At 40.5% G+C, this 26558-nt stretch overlaps 1 protein-coding gene across 4 annotated transcripts in view; it reads left to right on the top strand.

The window, feature by feature from the left end:
- Positions 1-26558, top strand: part of LOC133650788 (autism susceptibility gene 2 protein-like) — a 686155-nt gene that overhangs the window by 578989 nt on the left and 80608 nt on the right. For all 4 annotated transcript variants that reach the window (XM_062048437.1, XM_062048436.1, XM_062048435.1 and 1 more), the window contains one exon: positions 7082-7130. The gene's annotated coding sequence lies outside the window, so the exon portion shown is untranslated. The remainder of the gene's footprint in view (positions 1-7081; positions 7131-26558) is intronic.

Raw genomic sequence — 26558 nt, 5'->3', positions numbered from 1 at the left:
AAGGTAGAAAAGCGCTATACAAGTATAACCCATTTACCATTTACGTTTCATCATATCCACTATCTATTTTTGTTTTTGTTTGTTTGCTATAACTGTTGGCATGTAACCACAACTTCTAACATAGAACAGTAGAACACATTCACGGCTACTATTTTGGGTGAAAGGAGTGCAAAGATGACTATATGACTGTTATTTCATAACATACATATTTAGAAGGTTGTAACAGTTTTTTATGCGCTGACAATGAAAATATTTGATTTCAAGTAAGTACCTCAACTTATGTGTTTTTCAATTGGTTCTGTAACAGAGCTCTTTATTCAAAACAACCCTTAGTTGCCCATTAAAATGAATTGAAATGGTAAATGCTTTGTAGAGCATCACTATACCTGCACAATACCCAAAGCGCTTTATCAAAAAAATTGTATCTGAATGTTTCCAAACTATAGAAATGATTCCATTGTTTTGAATCTGCAGTTTTAAGTGACGAAGGCACTACAGTAGTCATAGTAACTACATTGCAACAGCTCCATCCAGAACAGGCACAACGCAGAGTGAGAGGCGAGTGTCAGATAGAGGCAGATTTCTACAACAAAGTTCTGCAGAAAAGTGGTATTATATCGAATATAGATGTTTTTTTACCCTTTGCTTTTCTGGTTCAGTGTTTTTGCTGAAACTGGGTTGTTCTTGCTCAATTATAAAAGATGTTGATCAAGGATTGGTTGTCTGGGAAGATGAAGAGCAAAGTTCGTATCATCTCAATATTCAGTGTTTTATTGTTCATAGTTAATTTTGTAAATCCCACATTCTGTATTTTTTATGTACATTCTGAGTGTCTTTCTAGTAAAAAAAAAAAAAAAAGTGTCATTCTGTTTTTGAGGCCTGTTATAATGTTTTTGTTATTGTTTGTACCATCATGTGATCAGCTTTTATCATTTTTTAAAGAATATTGGGATTTTTTTCACTAATGCAAAGCAACTTCCTCTGTTTAGTGTTCATAAAAATGGATCCAAGCACATACAGCAGATTACATGGCCTGTACATGTAGTGCTGCATAACCTGCCACTTTGTAAGACCTGTGTCACCTGACTGCAATTTTGACATCTCATTGGCTGGTTCTGGCACTGGATCATTTGCTTCAGTCCTAATTGACCAGAAACGAGTCTTGAGTTTAGAATGATTATAGGTTGTAGGGCTGTGAATCTTTGGGGTCTGTTTGATCCTATTCAGTTTGAATCTTGGGGGTAACGATTCGATTCAGAATCGCTTTTTGATTCAAAAGGATTCTCAATTCAAAATCCATTATTTTTAATTACATTGGCTGCCAGTTCTATGATTAACTACATCCCTTCATAAAATAAACAGCTGTGTTAAATGTCTACATTACTTGAAAGAAAAGTGGACAGGACATAAAAAAAATTTTTTTTTAAATTTTTAATCGATTTTGGATTTTTTAAAATCGATTAAGAATCATTACAAATAAGAATCAAACAAGATGGCGCCGCTGTAGTGGCTGCTGGTGGCAGGAGCTCTGTGCTCTTGTGTCATCCTTTTGTGTTCCTGGTGTTTTCCTCTTGTTTTCATGTGTTGTTGTTTTTTTTGCCTTTTGGTTCGGGACCCTTTGGGGCTGTGCGACAAGGGGTGGCACTTTCGTGACTTCTGCTGTGCTTTTTTGTGGGCTTCTGGATCTGCCTCTCGGAAACATGGGGGACCAGCTACTGGGTCTCTGCCACACCGGAGTCCGTTAGCAGAGACTGGAGAGGAGATGCGGATGAATAGACAGGGCTGCGGAGCTGGCGCTGGGCGCCGGGACGGACGGGCTTGACGGTGTTTTGGCTGAATGAGCATGTATCGGACGCCTCGGTCTCCTTGGACGAATCCTCGCTCATCCATGCGGACTGGACACTGGCCGAGAGTTGGTGGGCGGCCGAGGGTGGAGTCGGCTCTCTAAGTTGCTTTGTTGGGTCTGCTCCTGTCTCTGGCCATGTTCCCCCCACCCCAGCAGACGATGGCGTGGAACACCGCAGAGGCCTCCACAGTGTGTGCGGGTGTTGAAATTATGTTTTTGTTTGGTTGCTTGTCTATGCATGGTGCAATCGTGTGTGCGCAATATATATTATTGGTTAATTATTTTTTGTTTTTTTGTTGTGGCTGTGTGTAGAAGTGGCACTGCTGGAGTGGCAGCTGGTTGCATCAGCTCTGCTCTTTTAATTTCTTTAATGTCCTTTGTGTTCTTTGATGTTTCCCTCTTACACGCATGTTCATGTGTGCAATGCTATGGCTATGAGGTTGTTTTTTTCTCCTTGGTTGGCCTCAATTGGGACCCCCTCTCCAGGGGCCCAGGCTTTGAGTGAATATATATAGATATATTTTTTTTTTTATACCTGTTTCTCACCTTTTTTGTAAGGGGCGACGGAAGTTGGCAGAACCATCAGCGATCCTATTCTGTCTCCCTGAAATGTTTGTCTGCTCTTGAATGGGATTGTTCTGAAAATCTTAATTTCCCCTCGGGGATTAATAAAGTATTTCTGATTCTGTTTCTGATTCTGATTAAATATGCGAGGCTCAAAGTGGCGTTCAAGTAATGCCAAAGCCTTTAGCGTCTGTTGTCAAAGCGTATTGATTGGCATTTTGCCTCTCTTAAAGAAAAATGGCCTTTGCTTGCGTTGTTTTAGGCTGTTGGAACCGTTCAAATCGCTTTTCCATTTGTTCATCTGTTTTGTCGAGCACCAGATAGTTGGACATGTCTAAGAACTCAATTCTTTTGTAGTTTACTTTTTTTCTCTTTTGTGCTTTTTGCAGTAATATATAGGCCCTTTGCGTACTCAGAGAGTCCACACTCTGTTTGCTGCACGGTTTGGTTTGACCACCACGGTTGACCACCACTATGGCACAGTGTGTGTGCCTCACAATACGGAAGTCTTGGGTTCGATCCTGGGCTCGCAATCTTTCTGTGTGGAGTTTAATGTTCTCCCCGTGACTGCGTGGGTTCCCTCCGGGTACTCCGGCTTCCTCCCACCTCCAAAGACATGCACCTGGGGATAGGTTGATTGACAACACTAAATTGGCCCTGGTGTGTGAATTATATTTATATAGTGCTTTTCTCTAGTGAGTCAAAGCACTTTTATATCGTTAAACCCAAAATCTAAGTTACATTTAAACCAGCGTGGGTGGCACTGGGAGCGGGTGGGTAAAGTGTCTTGCCCAAGGACACAACGGCAGTAACTAGGATGGCGGGAGCGGGGATCGAACCTGGAACGCTCAAGTTGCTGGCACGGCCACTCTACCAACCGAGCTATACCGCACCCTATACACTAAATTGGCCCTAGTGTGTGAATGTGAGTGTGAATGTTGTCTGTCTATCTGTGTTGGCCTTGCGATGAGGTGGCGACTTGTCCAGGGTGTAACCCGCCTTCCGCCCGTGTGCACCCCCCGTGACCCCGTAAGGGACAAGCGGTAGAAAATGGATGGATTTGCTTTTTGCAGTAATATGCGTACTCAGATAGTTCTGCACGGTAGCCATATTGCAGTGGTTCTTAACCTTGTTTGAGATACCGAACCCCACCAGTTTCATATGCGCATTCACCGAACCCTTCTTTAGTGAAAAATAAAATGTTTTCTTTTTCAAATTCAAGACAAAGTTATGTTTTTTTACTGGTTTACAAAATGAACCGTGCATCAACATCACCTTGTTCAAAGAACAAAACCAACACAGTACATTAACTCACAACAAATTACACACCTGCAAATCAGTCTGACTTCTGCTGTTGACGTATCCATAAAGCCGATAGGGAGAAGTTTTTATTTACACGATGAGTCGGGTGTGTCTTGACCTCCGCGGCGGAGGCTCCGTCGAACCCCTGAGGCCGACTCACCGAACCCCTAGGGTTCGATCGAACCCAGGTTAAGAACCACTGCCATATTGGTTTGGTTGACCACCACTTTGATCACCGGAAGTAAACAAGTCAGGAAAAATACAACCTAAACTGAATTTTCTTACACAGTGAATTTTAACGAATTGAGTTTTTGAACACACAAATATTGCTCAAAAATGTTCAATTAAAGGCCTACTGAAACCCACTACTACCGACCACGCAGTCTGATAGTTTATAGTTTATATATCAATGATGAAATCTTAACATTGCAACACATGCCAATACGGGTTAGATTAGTAAAGTGCAATTTTAAATTTCCCGCAAAATATTCTGCTGAAAACGTCTCGGTATGATGACCTTTGCGCGTGACGTCACGGATTGTGCGGACATATTGGGACACCATTGTGGCCAGCTATTAAGTCGTCTGTTTTCATCGCAAAATTCCACAGTATTCTGGACATCTGTGTTGGTGAATCTTTTGCAATTTGTTTAATGAACAATGAAGACAGCAAAGAAGAAAGCTGTAGGTGGGATCGGTGTATTAGCGGCTGGCTGCAGCAACACAACCAGGAGGACTTTGAGTTGGATAGCAGACGCGCTACCGTGAGTATGTAGCTTTGGCTTCCAAACATTTGATCGCTTGCCCGTACGTGCGTGCCGCTATTTGCATGTCACGTACGTAACTTTGGGGAAATATATGTGCTGTATGAACTTTACGGAGGTGAACGGTACTTTGGGCTGTGGGATTGAGCGTGTTGTGCGGGTGTTAGAGTTGTATTGGTGGGTTATATGGACGGGAGGGGGGAGGTGTTTGTTATGCGGATTAATTTGTGGCATATTAAATATAAGCCTGGTTGTGTTGTGGCTAATAGAGTATATATACGTATTGTGTTTATTTACTGTTTTAGTCATTCCCAGCTGAATATCAGGTCCCACCTGCCTCTCACAGCATCTTCCCTATCTGAATCGCTTCCACTGCCCTCTAATCCTTCACTCTCACTTTCCTCATCCACAAATCTTTCATCCTCGCTCAAATTAATGGGGTAATCGTCGCTTTCTCGTTCCGAATCGCTCTCGCTGCTGGTGGCCATGATTGTAAACAATGTGCAGATGTGAGGCGCTCCACAACCTGTGACGTCACGCTACTTCCGGTACAGGCAAGGCTTTTTTATCAGCGACCAAAAGTTGCGAACTTTATCGTCGATGTTCTCTACTAAATCCTTTCAGCAAAAATATGGCAATATCGCGAAATGATCAAGTATGACACATAAAATGGACCTGCTATCCCCATTTAAATAAGACAATTTTATTTCAGTATGCCTTTAAACTTTAACTTTAATATATTAAAAAAATAAGTTCACAAAATTGAAACACAAAACAATCAGTTACATAAATTCAGTGTCCAAAAAAGAGTTCGTCAAAAACACACACACAATAACCTTCATTCAATCGGGAATCGTAATAATATTTCAAAATAAGAAACGATTCCGTTTATGGAGGTACGGTTTAGTTTCCCTTCCCTCGCGGTGGGAGCAACCTCCTGGCGTCTGACATCATCTGCAGTCTTCAGTGGAAGAAAGCGTTCCCCTCCTTTTTCCCTGTCGCTCCTCTCCCTGCTCGCAGTCTGCTTTGCGCTGTCGGGTCGCCTTTTCTTTTTTTTGCCCGCCATTTTACTGCGAACGTAAAGACGCGATGTGTCACCCAGCGGTGAAGCGCCTCTAGACCCGGAAGTGGGTGGACCCGACCCACCGTGAAGGCATCAGCGGCGCTCCGGCACTCGGTCACCGAATGGATGCGAGTTGGTGTGCCGTGGAAGGATGGAGAGTAGAAAACTACAAGAAAATAACTGCCTTTGCGAATTAGGCTTGATGGTTTGAGCTGCTGCCCCCCCCTTGGATTGCTTCTTCGGTGCAAACACAACCGGATCCCCGGACCTCTTTTGGATATTGAGGAGAATAAACAACAACAAAAAAAGGATATTGTTTTTCTCCTGCTCGTCGTGCTTTCTAGAAAGAAGCTTCGAGACTCACGCTTTTCTTTGTCCGAAAGGTTCTGCTTTTTGGGGTGGCTTTCTTTCTCCTTCTTCACCTTTCTGTCCGCATGGCGGTCATTCGTGCACACGGAGTAGACTTTTTTTGTGGAATATACCGTTTCAAAAAAGAAGATTGACAACATACATTTAAGGTACAATAATATCTGACTTTAGTTGCTGCTACAGTTCTATTGTTTACCTTATTCCAGCATTTTATTGTGTTGTTTATTAGTACATGTATTATGTCAGACTATTAACACAAGCATACTACACAAACATAACATTACATATGCTGCTAAATTAATATTCTAAAGGCATTTTTAAATGGCAAATTATAGTCAACATGTGCAGCTTTTAATCAAATGTAATTGTCTTGCTTTCTTTACGTCCTTGGTGAAATCCAGCAGAAGGTTTGAATAGGAATAATTTAACAAAATATAGTCAGCTGAAGATTTGTTGTTATAGCTGTGCTATATTTTTATTGTCCAGTTTTGGTTTCAAATCCATATTTGGGGAGTTATTATTGAAGACGCCGTCCTGGCGGCTTGTAGCTGTAGAGTCACGGAGCAACAGTGCCCCCACATGGACAAAAACTGAAGTGACGTTTGAATCTGACGTTGACATTGTGTTGATGTGATCAATATTTATGTGGTTGACGTCATTATGTCATAAATAAATAAATGCAAAATAAAAGATACGGTTGTGAAATATCCAATATTTTCTAGCATGTTCTATTCTATTTAAACACATTTCGCTTTATCTAATGTATTCCTATTTTTTACTTTAATTTAAGCCACACATTCTTATTTGTAACATTTTTATGTCTTAATTTTTCCCAAACAATGCACAAGCTAGTGTAATAAAAATAAATCATATTTGCTTATTGATGTTTTTCCCCAACAAGAGGAAGTTGACACAATATAAATGTAAACAAACATGTGAACTAGTGTCAACATTGCAGTTATAAATACAGTGAGTTCTGCTTTTTCTGACTCCTTTTCAGGCATGTTGATGAGTACAATGTAACCATGTGATGTTTCTTAAATGTCAAACTAATACACAATTCCATATTTTGTTGATTAAATGGAATTGAGCAACATCAACCACAATTCTGTAATTATTTAACATTTTCTTTAAAAAAAAAAAAAAAATCTAACTCTTCTGTTTTTTTTTGTAGGTTTCTGATGCCAGCTCAGAGAAATTTTTCAGCACAGCTGCACTTAAAGGTACAGGCATGTTTTATTTTAATTTGATACAAGTGAACAGGTGTATTGCCATCTTGTAATTGTTCCGACATGGTGACGTTAGCATGGTTGTATGCAATGACAGACATGTCGTTCTGGACTTTTGTTTACCACGTACGTGTGTATGGTCGTTTTGAGGCAATGTCGTGTTCCAGCACCGGGAGCTGTGCTGCAGTCAGAGGAGAGAGATGTTCATCTATTTATGGCCACATGCGACCTCATTATCAAGTCATTAATTTGATGTTAAAAGTATTTTCCCCCTCTCTAAGGTGAATGGACATTCCTGTGTAATGAGGGGGTGTTAGTGGGCGGGCCGAGAGGGGAGCCTTTAATACGGAAGTTATGACCCCGTCAGGGCTGTGGCAGAAACCGAGCCGATTGCTGCTATCATGTCGTTGAGCTCATTTCCCCGCACTTTTTGTGGGCACAGACACATTCTCCGCATAGAGGCCTTTGATTTGTGGCGTCCAATGGGGGTGTCTCAAAGGCCTTGACAGGGAGGCTTCCTTTTGAGTGTGCTTCTCCATGGACTGATTTGGTTCCCTTGAAAGGATTAGGACCTCCTTTGTGCTGCTTAAATCAACAGAGGGCTACCCTTCCTTTGAAAGGACCGGGCCGGGGAAAGCAGTACGCAAAATACGCTTATTTTCTCCTGTGCGGTAATCTCCCCCACGACCCCGGCCCATATATCCATCTTAACATCCCCTTTTCATCATCACAAGCCCTTCCTCCTCCCTCGCCCATATGTCAGCGTCCCTTGCAACAGGCAAGTAAAAGAATCCAGGTGCTAAAAGAAGACGGAGCGTTGGTATTTTTATGGTGTTGGGATTAAAAGGTTGGCTGGTTTTTGTTGGCGAGGATTAGCAGCACTCCATAGGATCTAAACCTCAAGACCAACAACACGTCCCATTGAAAATACTGCTTACAGCCTCATTGATGAGTGTGTGTGCATGTGTGTGTGTTGTATGTGTTTGGCAGGTGCAAGTCATCTACATTTGTGTGATGCTGTGTGTGTCATTTGGTGGCATTTAGTAGTTGTGAAAGACAACTGCAACAAGAGTGAGAATGTAGAAAAAAGTAGTGTTTATGATTCACAAAGCAAAAATATGACCACTAAATGCTACACAGCTTTACTAGCTGCAGTCTATCTATGTAAGAATGTCTTGTAATATATTAATAAGCATGGGTATTGTTTACGTTATTACAAATTCTAAACGTGTTGCTTAAAACAGTGCATGTGTATTTTTAAGGATTTTGTGTTATACAAGTTGAACTGGATTCTTGTGAAATATTACATTTTATAAACACAATTTTTGAAACAAAAGGTCTGAATTCGCGAAAAAATTTTTAGAAAGTTACGGCAAAAGTTGCAATGTTTTGAGGCATATTTTTTTCAATAACATGTAATGTTTTAGATGTTCCCTGTAACCTTAACCTCAAAAAGCACAAGATTTCAGCAAAAATCATAAAACAAATACTGTATTGGTGTTTTACTTGTTTTATACCACACATACTTAAAACAATAGACACTAAATGGCAGTAAAAGCACATACTCAAAGCCCACTGTCAAAGTACTGTTCTAATTAATTGTAACTAATAATAGTAATATGTTATAAGTACAAAAATAAACACCCCCACAGGCTGCATTACTGTCTTCTATCTGCTCTGTCATCCACAAGTTTCGGACATTCTTTGTGTTTGTTTTACACTTGAAAAGTGTTTGTCCAGCTTAAACATTCAATTATGTTCAAACACATTTGCCCCTGCATGTTAAGAGCATTAGCATTGCAAATATGAATATGTTTGTAATTGTCTTATCCTGGATGAATACATTTTAAATAAATGTACACTAGGAAGTAACTGTTTACATACTTCATTACTCAGAAGGCTTTGCACCGTAGACAGGAACATGAAGTAGGTCTGAGCTACGCAGGAGGAAGGAAATTATGTCGTTTGATCAATTAAAGTGTTGATATTGTTGCACATTGTTGGTCCTGCTTCGTCTACACAAGAAACAAACATGAGTTTTGATTAGACAATTGACGTGCACGTTTGAGCTCTGTTCAGAAACATATTTGATTGGTGAAAATGACGCTGATTGGCCAAAATGTGTGGGGAAGTTGCGGACATTGGACAAAGTTTTGGGAGTGTGTATAATTTCCGCCCACTGGTTGACTTTGTGTGCGTTGGCGCGATCGCGACAAAGTGAATTCCTAGAGGGACTGGAATATGTTACCATTAGTGGTTTAATAGTTGAGTTCATAGGACTAGATACAACAAACCCTATAGATAATTGGTACTTGGTGTAGCGGTGGGGATGAAGGGGTAAACGCTTCACAGGGTTCTTCAGGTGGGCACCCTCTTTCATTGGTGTTTTGTTGAAAAGCCCACAACACCTCCAAAGGGCTCAACAGCGACACCTGGCATCCCAGGTATGCCCCCCTCTGCTTTTACCCCTCTATGGTCGCTTTGCAGCCCAGTTGGGGTCCTTTCTCTTCATCCATAGCCAGCGGCTGCTTTGTTCGGCAGCATCTGACAGTGACTTGACGGCTTGTCTTTAGGCTTGTCCTCGCATTCCCATTCCCATAAGAAACTTGGTTGTGGACGTGGCAGCAAATCCTCTACACCCAACCCCAACCGGAAGAACCTGTAAATGCCAGCCATGTTGTTTTGCCTCAGTTGCTATGTCAGAGTACTTCAGTCGCTTTGGTCTTTAAGATCTCGTAGACCGTTAGCGGTCACATCAGGTGCGGGAGCAATACAAACTGCAGGCACCACAGTTTCAACTTGCCAGGAAGAAAGGTCTTGTCTATACTGACAAAGCCTTCGATGGTTTCTTACTTCAGCTGATCACTCTGCATCTTAGAGGCTTGCATTGTACCTTGTCCTTGGGACTTGACTGGCTGTTCTGACACCAAAGGAATGAGTTTATACATTAATTAAGGGAGAAGTTGAAATACCAGTAACATTTATTTGCTCTCTGCAATAATTATAATTATATGTTTGCATGGGCCAGACTCAAAATTATAGAAGGAACGGTATAAGTACTCAAATTATAATTAAGTTATAAAAAATAATTATCATTAACATCTCAGGGCATTCAATGGATCGCAACTGGACTGCTTGGTTTGTCTTGGAAGACGTTTCGCCGCTCATCCGAATAGGCTTCATCAGTTCGTGTTCATAGACTTAGGACTAAGTCTAAGCCACTCGGATGAGCAGCGAAAAGTCTTCCAAGACAAACCAAGCAGTCCAGTTGTGATCTATTGAATGCCCTTAGATGACAATGACCTGGATGGATGAGAACCTTCATAGACAATTATCATTAACGTTATCATTTGTTGTATATTGTGTATCTACATTTTAAGCAAAATCGTGAACTATTCTATTAATTTATTATCTTAAAGGGAAGCTGCACTTTTTGGGGGGAATTTTGTTCACAATTTTTTTTTACAATCGTTCACATACATTATGAGAGACAAGAACACACGTCTTTTTTTTAAGGATTTTAAAAATGATAAAAAAACGCTTGAAAGATGTGGCTAATGGGAGTCACCACTGTAGCCTTCAAAGCCCTTTAAACAACTTCAAAACCCTCCATCAACGTTTTACATACACATTGCAAGTATATATATATATATATATATATATATATATATATATATATATATATATATATATATATATATATATATATATATATATATATATATATATATATATATATATATATATATATATATAATGTAATAACAGACAAGTTCATAACAATATGTAATATGTACAATTTTTACGACATTTTGATCATTTTAATCAATGCCGAGACTGATTTCTTCAGCGCATTGATTACTGTTTCCATAGCAGCGCACGTCCGACTTCTGGTAACAACTGTGTGTTCTGGAAACAAACACGTGTGTGTTCTAATCATGGCCGAATCGATAACAGACAACAAAGACGACTATTTTTGGACAAATGAGGATTCACAACCTTATCTTTCTGAAGCTGAATATACGGAGGATGAACTGCTACTTATAGCAGCGAGCACAAAGGAAGGGTGAGTGAGGTGAAAGTGACTTCATATATATATATATATATATATATATATATATATATATATATATATATATATATATATATATATATATATATATATATATATATATATATATATATATATATAATTTTTTTTTTTTTCTCAAACAAACCATATATATATATATGTATATATATATATATATATATATATATATATATATATATATATATATATATATATATATATATATATATATATATATATATATATATATATATATATATATATATATAGTCATAGGTTGTAAACATCAGGAAATTATCAGTTCAAATTTTCATTATCATGCATCCCTAATATTTAGCAAAGGTAATTTTGATAGAGCAATGACTCATTAGTTTGCAGCTGTTTCGCAAATCCCTCATCTATTTATTTCCTATCATCATGCACCATAAGAAAGTATTTTTACTCTCGCTGTAAGCATAATCTGTATTTTTTCCCGATTACTTACTTTCTCTTCCCATGTCCCAAACGTTGAGGCTTGGTTTTGACCAGGAAACAACTTTATTATGTAGGAGTCGTTAGATGTAAGCTTTAATTAGCATGGCTGTCAGTGTTTCTGCAGGTGTTATTACAATATGCAAAGTGATGAATAAACGGTATGAGACTGAGTTCAGTGCACAGTGTAGTGACTCTCATCTGACTGCCAAACACGTATTTCACCACGCTTTGCTGGAGTTAATGTGAAAATGAAGCGCACTGTGTCGGTGAAGTGTGTTGGGCTTGAGTTCCTCCATCACCCGGGGAGGGAGTAAAAGTGTGATGTGGAAGGTGTAATTTTCAGTGCTGATGGCATTGTTTAAAAAAATAACAGAGACAAAAGCTGGGGTGAGCTTAGAGCTGAAGAGCTCCCTGGATTGCCATGAAGAGCACTGTAGGCTACAAAGTGTCCTAAAGTGTGTGACTTGTGTGGGGGGCTTGTGTTTCTCTCACCGCTTCATTCTCTCGGTTTCATGAGAGCTGGTGATGGAGCTGGGTGCACTTCATTCCCGGGCAGCCACCTGCTGTAATCCCAAGTGATATAGTGGGTCGCCCCGCCGCCCCTGGAAGCCATTCAGTTAACTGGAAAGAGAACCTTTCACAGCCCCAACTCCCCCTTTCGCTGCCCTTGCTCACCTCACGCAGACCTCTGGCGTCGGTGTGTGTTTGTGTGTTGAGAAATCTGCGCTGTTGTTGTGGATCTTGACCTCGTGTGCAATGGAAAGATGACCTGAGTACAGTTTGGCTTTTGTGCCTTCTGAGGGATGATTGCAGTCAAGGACGATATCTTTTTACTTGCCTGGGGCCTGGAGGTCACTGACCCCTGAACCCTTCCTTCTTAAAACCACCACGGTGCAATAAAGTTTCCCTCTGCTGCTGGACCACACATTGAATGTTATTTAAAAAGCATTAGTAATTTCTAGGGCTGTCAACGTTAACACGTTAACACATGTGATTATTAAGATTTGTATCACGTTGAATAAATAATAAATGGAAAAAGATAAATTACAGTGTTTGTTTTGACAGCCATAAGGTGGCACGCATTGCACAGACACTGATCAGTTTACCTGCATTCACCACAGATACATGTAGATCAAAAATGTATTTTCTAAATTGACAGCCTCCGCATCGACAGTGTCGCCAACTTGGCGACTTTGTCACTGAATCTGGTGACATTGCAATCCTCTTGGCGACTTCTTTTTATAAACAGCTACTAACTAAAAATCTAGCGACTTTTTCCAGTTTTATTGGAGACTTTTTTTTGTCTTGAAGACTCTGACGTGCAGCAGTACTGTCCTCAACGAGCAGTGACGGGTGCTACTGTGAGCCTCTCCCCCATTCCAAAACACTCACAGGCGGTCACTTTAAAAAAGTAATTAACTATAGTTACTTGGAACTTAACCAAAAAAGTAATTTAATGTGATGTCAGCAAGGGTTTCAGTTAACCAGTATTTGTAGTTAGCAGGGGTAGTTTCTTGGGCTCTGTCGGCTGCTCTGTTGAATATTTTCACCAGATTGTGTTACCTCTGGTTAGTAAAGAGATTGGATGTGCTTTAAATATGTTATTGTCCATAAACAGGGTATAATTTGGATTGCAAGCTTTTCACTTCAATCATTGTTTTGTTGTTCACTAATTAAGTGCTTTATGTAATTGCCTATTTGTTATGTATTACTGCTTTTCTTTATTGCCTATTTATTATATATTACTCTTTATCTTAATACTTGCCGGAACCTGAGTCCAAATTTTGTGCCAACATGTGCACGTGTACGGGTATGACAAATAAAGCTCTTTGAATCCTTGAATTAATGCCACGGCACGTAGTAGCATTGTGTATGTGTGCGTGTGTTGTTGTCTTGCTGTCACTGTGTGATTATGCCTCCTTCCATTTGATATCAAATTGATTTTGATATCAAATAGTAAAAAGATATTTCCTGCATTGAACTTGCTCTGCTTCTGACGCTGTCTTGTTGACATATAACCATATCAGAAGTAGCAAGCGTATCGCTAACAGTCTCATCTGGTACGGGACCATGGAAATATGACTTATGTGCTTGAATGATTCACACAAGTAAAACAAATCATCGCAAAAGCCAGTGGCGGGTTTTGACGCAATGTGAATTCTGCCCAGTGCTCTGAATGTCAAAGTAAAATAACTCAAAAAGCGCAGGTTAACGGCGGGAGTAACTATCAAAGTCAGCATCAAAGTATATTCTATATCGGTATGTCGGTAATGTCTCAAATATATATCTCTTTCTAAAAGATATTGGTATAACTTGTAATACTGGTATACTGCCCAGCCCTAAAGCCAATGAACACAAATAATTCAAAACAAGTGTTGCTTTTATTTAATTATACTTCAAATTACAGTGCATTCACTGTGTCTTACTCTGAGCAACATTCTAATTTGTATAATGTTATTTGTAGTCCAAATATAAATTGTACTTTTTATGCAATCATTTTCTAAGAACTAAACAAAGTGCTTCCTCTGCAAGGCAATACTTCTGCTGGAATAAAATACAATAAAAAATTTAACGTTGTTCATTGCCGACACATAAATAATACTCTCCAACATTAAGATTAAAGAAGTGCAAATGGATAAACACAGGCTTTTCACTGAAGTATCCTGGGCTCCTTGTTAGTGTGCACTGATGTTAAAGACAATGTACACTTCATTGTACATGTATGATATCACTATATTGATGATTAAATGCATTATGGTTCCACAATAGTTTTGCAGCAGCACACGCGCGTACGAGCTGTCCGGTTGGGATGTGCAGATCGGCTGATTCAGGTGATCAGTCTGTGCATTGTGCTCCTTTCTCATCATACATTGTCCATCCATCCATTTTTTAGCCCTTGTCCCTTTCTACTGCATTCGGGCGGAACATTGTACCTTGGGTAAATGATTTCCCCATAGTAAGCTGCTTTTTAGCGGGAGTTTGTTTTTGTTGCGGTCTTGTTCGCTTCGAAAAGGGTTGCATTTCACCCACTTTGTTTTCAGTTGCTGAAATAAGTTTGTTGTGCTGTGGCCTTTTTCAAAGAAACTTTCAAGCGTGCAGTCGTTTGTTTTACACCTTTTGCCGCAAATCTAAAGCAAGGACGACACTTGTCTTTTCTTTAGAACAAACTAGGGCTGCAACTAACGATTAATTTGATAATCGATTTATCTGTCGATTATTACTTAGATTAATCGATTAATAATCAGATAAAAGAGACAAACTACATTTCTATCCTATCCAGTATTTTATTGAAAAAAAACAGAATACTGGAACCATACTTATTTTGATTATTGTTTCTCAGCTGTTCGTAAATGTTGCCGTTTATAAATAAAGGTTTATTAAAAAAATTAAAAAAATAAAAAAAACTCGGCGCATGCGCATAGCATAGATCCAACAAATCGATGACTAAATTAATCGGCAACTATTTTAATAATCAATTTTAATAGATTTAATCGATTAGTTGTTGCAGCCCTAGAACAAACGTCTCGCTCTCGTTAACATTAGCATAAGGGGGACGGTGTGGCGCGTTTGGGAGAGTGGCCGTGACAGTAACCTCAGGATCCCTAGTTCAATCCCAGCCTTCTACCAACCTCGTCACGTCCATTGTGTCCTTGAGCAAGACACTTCACCCTTGCTCCTGATGGGTCGTGGTTAGGGCCTTGCGTGGCAGCTCCCGCCATCAGTGTGTGTGTGTGTGAATGGGTGAATGTGGAAATAGTGTCAAAGTGCTTTGTGTACCTTGAAGGTAGAAAAGCTCTATACAAGTATAACCCATTTACCATTTACCTTGTTTTGCTAGGTTTGTGAGTTTCCGCTAAGGAATTAAGGGGGCGGGCGAGGGCTACAGAAGCTCATGGGGGCAAAACAAAAAGAAGAAAAACACAGATTTTCTTATTTTTTAAATCGTCTGCAACAAAAACTCAATTTATCCATGGAATAAATATATATCGCCCAGGCCTCCCGTTGGTATACATTACAAACCATGCAGCTACTGACAACGATAGCACTGATTGCCTCCACTCGGGAGGCAGAACTAATAAAGTAAGGTAAAATGGAGCTCAGCGCTCCTGAGATTTGTACTTTATAGCCTATGGAATCATAACTAAGCGAACATTCGAGGACAAGCCTGAACCAACTATACATGGAGTTTTAAATGTGAGCGATTCCTGAGTATTTCTGTATTGTAACAGCTTCACTTCCCTTCCTGTTGCCTCCAGCACTACAAAGAGGTCGTTTAGAGTTTGTTCCCCAAAACCCTGAGGTTAGAGACTAAGTAAATCCATCCATCTTAATGCACTTATTGTAGCACCAGGAGAGTTGCAGGGAGACTGTGTAAACACTCGCCATATCCGACATGCCACGCTAAACCCAAAGAGCCTGGAATCCATCAGGCCCAAAATGAAAGGTCTACATCTCAAACACAACATTTTAACGGGCTGCACTCCAGGGATCAAAGTGAGTGATTTTGTTTTCCACTGGTCCACCGTCTGTTTGATTGGCAGTTAAGCTTAATGGCCAATAAATGTTTCATATAAAAACAAATCCGTGGCAGAATGTTTTGTTCCGCTATGTAAGACTGAAATATTTCATGGAAGAATGCTCTATTTAAAAATGTAGTGTAGGTTTTAACACAACCTTAAAGGTGCAGTGTTTAGGGGAAGCTTGCAATAAGTTGAACGATGCAAACACGTTTGTTACTGGATACTTTCTAACTTTGTATTTGTAAGTGATATACAACTGTAATTATTTGATTTTTGTCTATATTGACAAATGTGATGTTTTAGACTACAATATTGTTTAATCAAGGACACTTATTACGTGTGTCTGTATGGACCACTCTTCCACACACAGCACAGGTGAACCCGGAAGGACATCCCCCACTCAATCATACCCACTCAACGTCCATTGCCACTGATTACCCTAGACGCAGGGTCCCTACATCTGCGGTCCCTTCTCAAAGTTTCTGGGTTTTTTCCCCCAACTGGGATCTTTTGAGTTTTTCTTTGCCCAGATGTGGGTTTAGATTAGGGGATGTTGTTTTGAATTTTTAAAGACCTTTGAGACACTTGTGATTAAGGGTTATATAAATAAATTGATGGATTTTTTTTTTCTTTTATGTCTAGTTTTTGTGCTATTGTGTGATTAGCTGTACTATATCCTAGTTGTCCTTTTTGTAAAGGACTTTACTAAAATGTAAGAAAAAAAACAACCATAGCCTAAGGCTGAGAATATTGCACAGCCTCACGACATACGTTTTTTATATTGATCAATATACGTTTTTTCTATTGATCGATATCGATAATTATTGATACTTTTTATGACTTATTTAAGCCTGCCGATAAATACGGTAAAACCATTTCCAACTTACCAAAGGTGCTATTTATCAGTGGAGAAAGTGTCAGGTAGCCAAGTAGGATGAGTGCGGCTAAGGTAATAAAAACATAAAAGTAGATTTGAAAGTAGTTGCCGTTTTGAGACACTATGTGGCAGTAGTGTATAAGATATTGAACACTACACAGAGTAGTTTGAGAAGCTACTCATTAAACCGACACATTTGAAGTGTCAGGATGTTGCTGCCCAGTCTGCTTTAAAACTAACAAAACTAAAGACAAGTTTCTATTATTGAGTTGATATATCAGGATGTCACAGTTTCTCTTCTCACTCAATGCAGAGAATCCAGAGGGAGACAGAAAAACGGCGTCACCAAACTTGGTAATTGATACTGTTATGTGTTTGGATGTTACCGTGGGCCTCCCATTGCTCAGTGAATACTGTTACTCGATTGGCTGTTAGCGTGTCCCTCCCAATGCTCAGTGACACTTCCTGTTTCCTGTTTTCCTGGGTTCGGAGCGTGCGAGTGACTATATTCAACTAATCTTGCTTCATAATTTCTGGTTTCTCCCAACCAAAAAATATAAATATATTACAAATGTTTTATCGAACGCATTTTATATTGATATCGATCATGTGTCTATCGCGATATGCATTGATATCTTTTTATCCGTCCAGCCCTAACTGATACCATGTAAATAAACAGACAATGTTAAGTCATATTTATTTTCCAAAATGTAAGTAAAATAAATACCAAAGCAATAATATACAAAACGATATGATTTAGCATTAGCCTGATTTATCATTAGCCTGTTAGCATTAGCATTCGGTTCATTCGGGTTGAGGCCAATAACGACACAAATGGCGTGTCACACCACGTAACAGAGTATACAGTGAATATTTTATGTGACATGCCTTTGTTTCACTTGTCCTTCATTTCACATTTCTCTTTAAACTACAAGGTCGTAGTCCCAGTAAGCAGTTCCCTTCGCCGCTTCGAAGTCCGGCCCAAACTGTGTTCAGCAAATCAGCGGTCGACAGCACAGTCCGCCCCTCAAAGGTTCTTGGGGGTACTTCCGAAAGTCCCACCTCGCGATTAGGAACTGGAAATACTTCCTTTCGAACTAAATCTACCCGGGTAGCTTTTGGTGGATACACAGGGGCATGTTTGGCTAAATCCTGTAAAAGTTCCTAGAGTGGAAAAATGCCTCTTGTGTGCTTATTGGAGGACATTTAGAGGTTAACTGACTGTCCAGCTTTGCACAAGTAAACACACTGCAGGACTGTTTGTATCGGAGATTATATCACACATTTTAAATGCAAGCACACGATATTGGGCAGATATAAAATCTGATCGAAGTTCAGGACACCCCTACTTGTGATTCCTATTCAGCTGCACAATATACAACGTATAGCGGGGCCCATACAACCCCAATGCTAACAACACCCACAATAAAAAACATTAAATGAACACCATTGGCATTGTGTCATAAAAATTAGCATTATTTTTGTTGAGACGGAACTTTTCTGTAAGTGTACCCACTGCGTTGTGGCAGGCAAGTATTTAACCCACCCAACGTCATTCTAGAAAGATATGGCATTTGAAGGTGTTTTATGGTCACAGTGCAAGTGATGGATGTGAGTTGTAAATGCAGGCTGACGGATAGAACAAAAGGCTGTTGAATGTGCGGGGCAACGCAACGCTTCCCTTATCCCAGGAGGAATTCTCCCCCATCACCATCACCAGTGACCATTGATCCAATGCGACATCAGCCACTCTGCTGCCAACTGTGCCGTATTAACAGGGTCAACGCACAACTCGCACAAACCCACACACACACACGCACAAACACACCACTTATCAAGAGCCGGGCATTCATAGTGCATGCTGACGGTGTGTGCAGGCCAATCATGCCTGTGTCAGCCCCTAAGTCCCTGCAGCAAAGGTGACATTGCCCGAGAGGGAGCAGACCTACTTAATGAGGCATCGTGGTGGCTCAGGAGTGTGTGTGTGTGTGTGTGCACAGCAGCAGGAGATCTGATTTCTGCCACCACAAGCCCAGTTAGTGTGCATTACCACAAAACCTCCAGAAGCGTGCAACCCAACCCTTATTACTTCCGTATATGCTTAGAGACACTCTTCTTTTGTTAGCCAACACTTTGGACACTGCTGCTTTACTTATTTCACCAGGAAGGCCTGGGGGCCATTTGCTGAACACAGGTCACAGCAAAAATTGGAATATAAAGCAAAAAGGTATAACGCAATGAGAAAGGCTTGATTAGCTAATACAACAAAGCTAATTTGTTGTATTAGCCTTTTTAACAAATGACATGTAGCATCATATGAATCACTGCAGTGAAGGAGTATTAATAAAAACAATTAGCTTTTTATACGTCAAAGATCCACGGCACTGTTACTTTTTTCTGGTACACCTACTGCCTGAGGCTGAGCCAATCAGTGGCCACGATCCTAAACAGGGTGCACTGATTGGTTTGATCTCATCCACTGGCCAAGGCTACTATATAATATTGATAAGTTTATCAGCCAAAAATATGTCAAACATATTTAAAATCTGCGACAGAGTGAAGCCTCAAACTTTGAAGCGCGATGTTACGAGGAACGACTGTATTGCATAAATGGGGAGCCCAAAAAAAGTGATTATCAGCCGCAGGCTCAACACTACAATTTTTACGGTACAACAGCACCATGAGTGAGGCGTTTATCGTTATTCTGCTTTGTACAGTGGTGTGCCGTCAGGGCCAGCAAGGCCTTCTCTGCTGGCCTAACATAACCAGAAATCATGATCATAATTAAAGATAAAATAATTGTTTTATTTACTTTCCCTAAATATCTAAAAGTATTCATATTCTCTTCATGTCATATTATGCTCGTTCCAGTGCTGTTGCTTTTAGTTTTAGTTTGTCTACAATCAGATTTCAGTTAGCTTATGTTTCCATACTGTACGAAATCTGCCTGAGGCCTTCAGAATTAACAATGCGGGTGTCCGTGCGCTGTAAGTGATCGGGGACATACAGGTGATAGACAGTTGTGATAGCCAATCAGATCACGAGTTGTTGTCAGTAAGGCCTTAGCTGGCCTCACGTTGAATGTGAAATTCACGCGTCCTGTGATTGGATACTCATCGGGACCGTTAGCGGATGAATTTGAGAACACATAGAGTTGAGAGACAGTTGCGATAGCCAATCAGATCACAAGTTGTTGACCTTGGCCTATCTAAGTAGCCTGATGTTAACGAGACTGTGATTGGATACTCACCTGTCATTCCAAAGTGAGTATCCATTCACAAGTTTCAATTTAGCAGGAAGCGGGAAGTGTTGCACCGTAGCCTGATGTGTGTGTGTATATATATATATATATATATATATATATATATATATATATATATATATATATATATATATATATATATATATATATATATATATATATATATACTGTATATATATATATATATATATATATATATTTGCAAGGCATTTTTCAAGAAGGATATTTAAAGAGAAACTACATATTTTGAGACGATGTCGGCCAATCCCGGAAACTAGCTCAGCTGTTCTGGCAATGAAATGGGGAAATGCTCGCCATTTCCACTCGAATAAGCAGTCGACGAGGGCTACCACTGGCTTATACGGCGTCGAAAATGTTCTATAAGTTGTGAGTGCAAATATTTTATTCTTTCACTTTTAATATGTTTTTTGCTATTTAAATTTTGACAGTACCACATAATATATATTTTAATTGCTGATGCGTTTTTTAAATGCGCCAAAAAATAACCCGTTTTGTACACTGTTGATGTGTTTCAATACCAGGTAGGGCGTACATGTGTTTCTGTATAGTATTTCTCCAGCCAAGGTCATGTGGTGACATAAATTATGGTATTTTGAGAGGTAATTATTGAAGTCGGGGTGGGAAACGCACAGCCAGCCACTAAGTAGTGGAGATCATCTCATTTGATAGATGGCAATTAGTTAGCACTGTAGAAATACCATCAATGATTGAGCTTGAAAGAGGTCAGTATGTATTAAATCTGGGCAGACAAACTTTGACTAGCCAAATTAAATGACTCGTTGTGTGTGCCAAGTTGGGCCCCACTTTGGGCACCGCTGCAGGCACAACTCAGTCCAAACGTTTTAATACATTATAAACATACACACTTATACTTAATTGGCATTTGTCTTCCCATCACAGTTGAGCTTTACGCCCCAGAAAACGGCGTGGCGAAGTTGGTAGAGTGGCCGTGCCAGCAATCGGAGGGTTGCTGGTTACTGGGGTTCAATCCCCACCTTCTACCATCCTAGTCACGTCCGTTGTGTCCTTGGGCAAGACACTTCACCCTTGCTCCTGATGGGTGCTGGTTAGCGCCTTGCATGGCAGCTCCCTCCATCAGTGTGTGAATGTGTGTGTGAATGGGTGAATGTGGAAATACTGTCAAAGGGCTTTGAGTACCTTGAAGGTAGAAAAGCGCTATACAAGTATAACCCATTTATCATTTAATTTAAAACATAAACAAGTGATGCATTCACTCTGTAATTCCCAACAGCCAGAAAAGTGCTTTTTACAGGCACTTAGACTGCAGTCTTACAGCGTGTACAACTTTCAAAGAAGAGGTCAAGTTAAAGACTCTTTTCTGTTTGACTGTCGGCTCCCGTGGACCCAGAGGTGGGTCAGTTGCTGTGCGAGTGAAAGTGTAAACATCGACCTTTTAAAGAGGCAAAAAGGCAGAAAGAAAAAAGAGCACAAGGGCTCTGATCAGGATTGATGAAAGCAAGGATTTAATTGCTCCCACAAGAGAAGAGGTTATATCTTTTATGCCCCCCTGGCCTCTTTCTGGTGAACGCCGTAGTTCTCATAAATATTCAGGACCAAAATATAGCACTGATGAGCCGCAGAGTGGATTAAAGAGAACTACAGAGCGGGTTGGTGGTTTGTTCACTGATCTTTTGCATGTGTTTCTTCTCTGCACACAGTCTGGTTTTAATTTGTCTCAACCCATATTTTATTATATTTCCACAGGCTACTATTACATACAGACCCAAATGCTGGAAGTTGTGATAGGAGCTGTCAGAGCTATAGGGGAACATTGCCCCCTGGTGGTGGATGTGATCTCTTTAAGCGAGTGTGTGCTGTGCTGAATGATGATGAAGTGAGCTCAACGTTGAAGGATGTGCTTGTTTTCAAAGCAAATAGTGTTCGGTTTTATCGCCGTTATTTGCTTCTCCTTGCCTGGCTTGTTGCCACATTTCCTCTAAGCCCGCCCGAACCCATCATTGTCCATCCAGCTGTCACCATCTGCTAATGATTAAGCTGCTCCTGGTGGGAGCTATTTCATTTCAGGGTTCTGTTGCATTGGACTGTAAACACTTGTAGAGAAAATAAATCCCAGAAGAGATCGCATTTTCAGGCCTTTCAAGCCAAAAGCAAACAGACAGTTGTGCCTGGACATGCGGTATGTTTTGTGGAGCCGTCAGCATATTGAGACAAGGAGAATGTGCCAAGGCATTTAATCTAGAAAGCTGTATTTGGAAGCATTTTCCTTCAACTCTGCCCAGTCAGTGTGTTGTGGTTCTGTGATGTATGAATCCTCTAGCCATAGGCGACACTAGCCAGACTGTCTGAGGCCGTGTCCTCGTTGACTAGGGGGCCATGCACAGAGCCGGCATTGTTCCATCGGAGTAACCTAAACCATGAGCCAGCCGCTGCCCAAAGGGGGATATCAGGTTGTGTTCTCCCTACCAATTCAACAATCCTCACTTAATCTCCGAGGCTTGACAAGAAAGCAGAGAGGCAGCTGACTGTTTAGACGACAGGGCAGTTCAAATAAACAGCTCAAATCCCAACCAGCCTCACTTAATCTAACCACCCTCCACCCCCCACCGAGTAATGCAGCCTTGCGGCCGCGGCTCGTAACACTCAAGCCTGCCAAAACCCCTTAGCTAATTTGTGGTGTTATTTTGGAAAGCATGTTGATGTGGCTGTGCTGAGGGTTCTGTACAGAGACGGCGAATGACGTAGAAATTAGGCCTCTCCTCTGAACTTGAATGCTGGCTTGGTTTACCACTACATCAGCAGGCCGCGTCACATTTGCAGTCCAAAAGCAATTCAATACGTTACCAGGGTTTCCTCTGCCAATATACCGGGCGTGGTCACCATGACGTCATGAAGTAATTTGCATAATTTGCTATGATGGTATGATTTTTTTATTTAAAAAAGGCTCAAAAAATGTATGCATACATTTAAAACAGATGTGTTATTAATAATTAGTATTAACATGTTTTTTTTATCGTTTTGCCATTATTTAAATTGTTGCTGCTTTTTGTACAAGGTACTTGTGGAGGGGGCCGTGGTCTGCGAGCCTGCCGCAGAGCGGGGTGTGGAAGGACCGGCCTCGAAGCACAGCTGGCAGGTGATTGGATTACCCAGCTGGGGCTGATCATCCAATCACCTGCCATGCTTATTAGCAGCAGCCGGTCCGAGACACAAGTGTTGGAGTTGGAGCGAGAGAGAGACACTAGAGTAGAGACACGCCGGACTGAAAAATCCTATCTAGACACTGCCGAAAAGCAAATCATACTGGTGGATGAAAATAAAAGACTCGATCCAACCTGAACTCACGTGCCAGTGTGTAGTGGTCAAGGGAACCCACTAGAGGGCAACTGCTACAGTACTTTTAATGACTTTTTTCAAATCAAAAACAAGTATCAACAAATCTAGCAACTTCTTCTTTTGCTATTATAACCACCAACAACACACCATACTTTTTTTGTGACCTGAATATTAACTATTAGTGATATTGTTATCATAAGCGCTAACAAAGCACACAAACTATTTTTAATGGTGGCGTGATCACAGAGAGATAACTAGCTTGTGCTATTATATTGACATTATTAGCCGTTGAGCTGCTTTCTCGCCTCGGAGCTCGTGAAAGTTTATTCTGGATCATAAATTATGCCACTCACCTTGATAGTAGAAGGATGGAGACATAATCCGACAAGTTGGTCAACTTTGGCATCCAATTTATATGGCGAGAAAGACAAGAAAATATGCTTGGTTCCACCCCCCCTTTTTCTTTTCGAGGATTATGAGTCATAATCCCCTGTGAATATAACAACATCCCATCAGTCGGCATGGTAGTGACAGCAGACATTGTACAGTAAGTGATGCTTTATTATGTTTGTTTGGTGCTCATGAAGTCTGCAGTGAGTTATAATCAGTGATGTAGTTGAAGGAAAAAGCAAACGTGATGTGTTTGTGAAATGAATGCGCCGCTGTATGCTTAAAATGAGCAAAACACGTAAATATTACATGTTATTATGAATGTGCCTGTTACTACGTTACATATATAGTGTATAAAACGCCTTAATGGAGGTGTTAGGATGTTTTTTAGGGGCTTTATAGGCAGAATAGAGCGACTCCACTCGGCTCCATTGTTAGTGAACTTTTGCTCGCATTTATTTACAGGTTAAAGACCTCAGTCTTGTGTTTCTAAACTAAACAAAGTTGATCCTAATCAACTTGTTTTTGGTCCTTTCATCCAAATGACAATCGATAAGGGAATCGTTGAAGAACCGAACTGTTGCAAGCATAATCGGAATCGTAAAAATCTCATCAATTCCCATCCCTAATGGAAACGCAGTGTGAGTGTCTCTTGCTAATCCAACTGCAGTGAAACGTGAGCCAGGCGGTAATAAGACAGCACTTGACACGCTCACAAACACATGCACAAAAACACATCAGATGCTAATACTACTGCTGCTTTAGACTTAAAAAGCCCAATGGCAACATGCAAATTGATACTTGGCCAGACTTTTTGATATTTGATGCATGCCGTCACGCCATTATGGCGCAATTGACAAAGGCGGTATTAAATCTAATCCATGCAAGCAGCTCGAATGTGTGGTGTGGATGTGTTAAACCAGTTGGCTCCATTTGAAAGCCTAGGAAAGAAGCCTGAGACTGTTGAATCTCCGGGGACACATTTCTCTTTTTCCAGCGCGCCAAAAGCTTTTCTTCCCGGGAAATCACGGCGGTGTCAGCACGTCAGCTCAAGCTGTCACTCATCAACGTATTGCTGCAAGCCACTTTCACTCACACTCACTGTGATGGCTCACGGGAGACAGAAAGAAGCTTGCGAGGGAAGGAAGGGAAGAAAGGAGGCGTTTTCAGCAACAACCATTTGCTGCAAGTGAAAGAACAAAACAGTTGTTAAGTAAGGTTGCCTGAGAGGAAACAGCTTTACAATTAGCTGACACCTACCCACTAATGCAGGGGTGGGCAATTAATTTTTACCGGGGGCCGCATGAGCAACCCAAGCACTGCTGGAGGGCCACACCGACAATATTTCAATTAAATTTTGCTCAAATTATTTTTGATATACCGTAAGATAGATAATAATAATATTTTATTTAACCTAACTTATCTTTATACAAAAGCAGATGGCTTTTGATGGTTTTATTTTTAACACTTTCTTACACAACACTTCCTGATGTATATTACAATACAAAAATTTCAATTTCTGTCACTTCATCCTGCATCCTCTTTGTTGTGAACGTATTGATTGATTGATTGAGACTTTTATTAGTAGGTTGCACAGTGAAGTACATATTTCGTACAATTGACCACTAAATGGTAACACCCGAATAAGTTTTTCAACTTGTTTAAGTCGGGGTCCACTTAAATTGATTCATGATACAGATATATACTATCATATATACTATCATCATAATACAGTCATCACACAAGATAATCACATTGAATTATTTACATTATTTAAAATCAGGGGTGTGGAGGGGGGGGGGGGGTAGGATATGGACAGCAAGTAGTGGACATATAGAGAGAGAGAGAGAAAGAGAGAGAGAGAGAGAGAGAGATCAGAAGGCATAAGAAAAAGTATCTGCATTTGATTGTTTACATTTGATTAGTAGCAATCCGGGGAGGGTGTTAGTTTAGGGTTGTAGCTGCCTGGAGGTGAACTTTTAGTGCGGTTTTGAAGGATGATAGAGATGCCCTTTCTTTTATACCTGTTGGGAGCGCATTCCACATTGATGTGGCATAGAAAGATAATGAGTTAAGACCTTTGTTAGTTCGGAATCTGGGTTTAACGTGGTTAGTGGAGCTCCCCCTGGTGTTGTGGTTATGGCGGTCATTTACGTTAAGGAAGTAGTTTGACATGTACTTCGGTATCAGGGAGGTGTAGTGGATTTTATAGACTAGGCTCAGTGCAAGTTGTTTAACTCTGTCCTCCACCTTGAGCCAGCCCACTTTAGAGAAGTGGGTAGGAGTGAGGTGGGATCTGGGGTGGAGGTCTAGAAGTAACCTGACTAGCTTGTTCTGAGATGTTTGGAGTTTAGATTTGAGGGTTTTGAATGTGCTAGGGTACCAGGAGGTGCATGCGTAATCGAGAAAGGGTTGAACGAGAGTTCCCGCCAGAATCCTCAAGGTGCTTTTGTTGACCAGAGAGGAGATTCTGTAGAGAAATCTCGTTCGT

The sequence above is a fragment of the Entelurus aequoreus genome, linkage group LG05 (genome assembly GCF_033978785.1).
Source record: "Entelurus aequoreus isolate RoL-2023_Sb linkage group LG05, RoL_Eaeq_v1.1, whole genome shotgun sequence".
Lineage (NCBI taxonomy): Eukaryota > Metazoa > Chordata > Actinopteri > Syngnathiformes > Syngnathidae > Entelurus > Entelurus aequoreus.
The sequence above is the reverse complement of the archived record's forward strand: the minus strand, read 5'-3'. Positions and strand labels throughout refer to the sequence as shown.